Here is a 3701-nt window from a genome sequence, read left to right on the forward strand (position 1 = left end):
GAAGGATTGAAATAAATGTTGGAACTGTAATTTCTAAAATATGCAAAATATTGCAAAAAATTTCTGAAAAGCCATTTAAGCGTTTGTTTACCACTAAACCTAATCTGTGCTACCATTGCTGATCCATCTGACCTTTTATAATTATGTCAAAACAACAGTAATCTTAGGTAAAACATGTGGTATTTATCTAAGCACTTCCACTCAAATGGTTAATGGTAGAATTTTTCACACTAAGCTATAGACACATGTAAACTAAGCTAATAGTGGACAATGGCCTTGAGACTGAATAGTTATCCAGGAAGTCCTTCTAGCGTGTTGTTTTTTCGATTGAATTTGCACCTGCGTAAACGTTCAGTGAAAAATGATGGATGGGCAATTAAGGGAGATGCATTCATATTTGCGTACTCATATCGAATTACATATTGTTAGGCAAGATTAGTAGCTCACACTTCTAAATAACATCATTTACAGCAAATTCACTTGTCAGCTGTGCATCTTATTTGTCTCTAAGATAATTAATTTGAATTAAGAATTCATAAAGATATAAGGAGTCAATGTAAATGACTTTTATTCCCATATTTGTTTGCATCATCCTAATCTTAATGGATCTTTTTTTCACAATATTAAAGTAAGTTCATAATCCAGAAATAATTCACAGTAAAGGTTATTTCACAACTTTTTTTAATTGGATAATAACCTTTTCAGAGAGGAATCAAAAAAAAATTCGTCACCATTAGAATTTTGTGAAATCCATGTCCTCCGTAAATGATTGAATTTAATGATGGGGAAATTGAAATTATTTCACTGATAATCAGTAGAATAATTTGATAAGTGCAAATCTCTTTTTCTTCTTTTCCCTTTCACTCTTATAATTTGTTCGTCCTTTCTATAGAATGAATACTGATTGTATAAAATTCATTAAATTGCCTACCTTCTAGGAAGTCCCATCTGAAAAGTTTACCTGTTGTTTTGCTGATGTTGCTGTTGTTGTCATCCCAATCTACTTCTCTTTCATAAATCGCACCATTTAGGAAAGTGACCATTATTCGCTTCATAACTCTCATTCAGCCATTTTAAATAGAAATTAGAATGAATAAAGTCTGAATTAAATATTTATTAAGTCAAAATGCGTTAGTTCGAATGAGTTGTATTTCCATATCCATTCCATACTGGCTGCTTCTCCAATTATAATACTTTCATTGTATTTGACAGCTCTGAGACTAATTTTCAAATGCTATCGAAATCCTCAGAGATCTATCTTTCTTCGAAAAGTTAGACTATTTGGTTCAAAATCTAGAAAGAAATTACAGTACCGAGCTGCAATATTTGTTTTAGGCTATCAATCATACCAAGAAAAGGGTCAAAAACAAAAAAAAAAACTGTCATTACTACAATTCCGATGATATTATGAAATTCGTATGCATCATTAACTGTTGAGTTTCAAGAAAAAACTTTGACGATCGGTAAAACATTTTGACAAGTGAAAAATTTTTCTTTCTCTCTTTCTCCCGTCGCTCCGACAGAATCATTAATGATTTTATTTCGCAATATTTCGCAATAAACAAAAATGAATTATTACTTATCTACTAGGAGATCTCATTCAAAAAGTTTGTCTTAGGAGATCTCATCTGAAAAGTTTGCCGCAAGAGATGTCATCCGAGAAGTTTACATGTCACTTTTTTTGTTATTGTTGTTAATTTTATTCTGGACTGCGTGTCTTTTATAATCCGGTTGTACTATTTAGAGAATAGGCCATTTATTTACTTCATAACTCCCATTAAACCATTTTAAATTGAAATTAGAATGAATAGATCGAAATGCAGCAGAGTGCTGCAAAATGTCTAAATGCAAATTAGAATGTTCTACCAAATTCGTAATTTCTTTGTTAACTGAAAAACATTCAAGAAAATATTCACAATTGATAAGTTAAGGGTATTTAATCACTTTAATTATTTCTTTACTTCTTCAAACACTCATTGCATTTGTTACTCCGTCTAAATTGAGACACCTTTCCTAAAGAATTATTGGTTTATTGTCTTTTTTTGTTTGTTTGGGAGACAATGAAATTTCGAACTAAATCAAATCAAATAAATTTCCACAAAAACTTCACTGCAAGTCGTAATAGTAAGCTGATTACGATCAAAAAAGAAAAAAAAAAAAGAAAAAGAAAAAGAAAAAACGGTTATTTATCTTAATGTGCGCTCCGAAAGCCGCCATTTCTTTTTGATAGGCAATCACTTCACACTATTCTTTGTATCCGTACTTTTCAACTTTTTTCGTGATATGTTACAACGAACGGACGACCGACTACTAATGATCCCTCCTCCTTCTCACTTTATTGCGATTATCAGGCAAATATACTGGACACAGGAATATTAATAGAATCATTCAAAGGAGCATTAATGCGATTTCTTTTGTTAATTCTCATTTAAGAAATAATTTTTGTAGTACAAATTGAAAATATACTGGATAGTAGAAGAAAGATGGAAATAACTCCATCTTGATTTCATTCTATTGGATTTGAAACGTGTACTTATTGGTCGATGGAACAGCACTCCTTACGTGACTGTCACGTCGTACCCTCTTACGCTCCCTCTAAACCATTCATGTATTATCGATTGCGGTGAACGGGATATAATCAGCTATAGTGGATAGATTCCAATTTTCAAAATATTAAAATACTTACTATGAGTACGAGAATCTAATTAGTATTGGGATATATTTAATACAATATCCTTGAAATATTTCACTTTTTCAAATGCAAATTTAAGTTATAGACGAAGAGGAAGCGTAAGTGAAGAGGAAACATAAGTGTGATAATATTTGTGCAAGAAGAGCAAAATTAATTTTAAAAGTCAAATTTTGATTCAATTAGTTAATCTTTGAACATTTCATCTTTTCCATTTGATCTATTTGAAAATTGTTATACAGAATACAAAATATGCTTTATTCATTTCAATATTATATCTTATCACTGCGTTTCCACAATGGGAACATCTGAAGATAGCTAGAAATATGGATAAATTAACTGATAAACTTGGTTGTTCCTTAAAAAATTTTGATTAATTATAAGTAATTTCACTGAAGTTTGGAAATTTCACGAATTGACAAATAAAATTCGAAAAGAGAATGAAACTTAGACACAATTCGGAAAGGAAAAAACAATCACTGATGACATCCATAGTTGCAACAATGGATAGAAGAATGATTATTTCTAAAGTGATATTCTTTTACTGATAGTATCGTATGATATCACTGTTCTCTTTTACATCTGATTTCGAAGTAATCCGAGCGGCTAATATTCTTGTCAATATAAAAGGAATGTTGAAAGCTAAGATTTGCAGGAATGATTCAAGTCAATCTGCTAACTTATTAAAAGTTGAAAACTTTTCGTCATCCATCCATTTTACGAAGCAGAAATAATTTGTACCTGCAAAAAGCATGCTTTCCTAAATAAACATCCAATATCCTCAACAGTGATTATTATTATACCATTGCTAAAACAAAAAAAAATTTAACACTGATCATTGCAGTTTCATGGAAAGATTCCGAATTTAATGACTTTTCGCTTCATAAAATGTCAAAAATACAAATGAAATCCATCATGCTCATTAATCTAATTATAAACATCTGCTATAGTTTGTCCTAAGTAAGATAAAGTGGGCTTTGAAGTAATAAGATAAAGTGGGCTTTGAAGTAAT

Source organism: Loa loa, assembly GCF_000183805.2.
Source record: "Loa loa unplaced genomic scaffold supercont3.88, whole genome shotgun sequence".
NCBI classification, from domain to species: Eukaryota; Metazoa; Nematoda; class Chromadorea; order Rhabditida; family Onchocercidae; genus Loa; species Loa loa.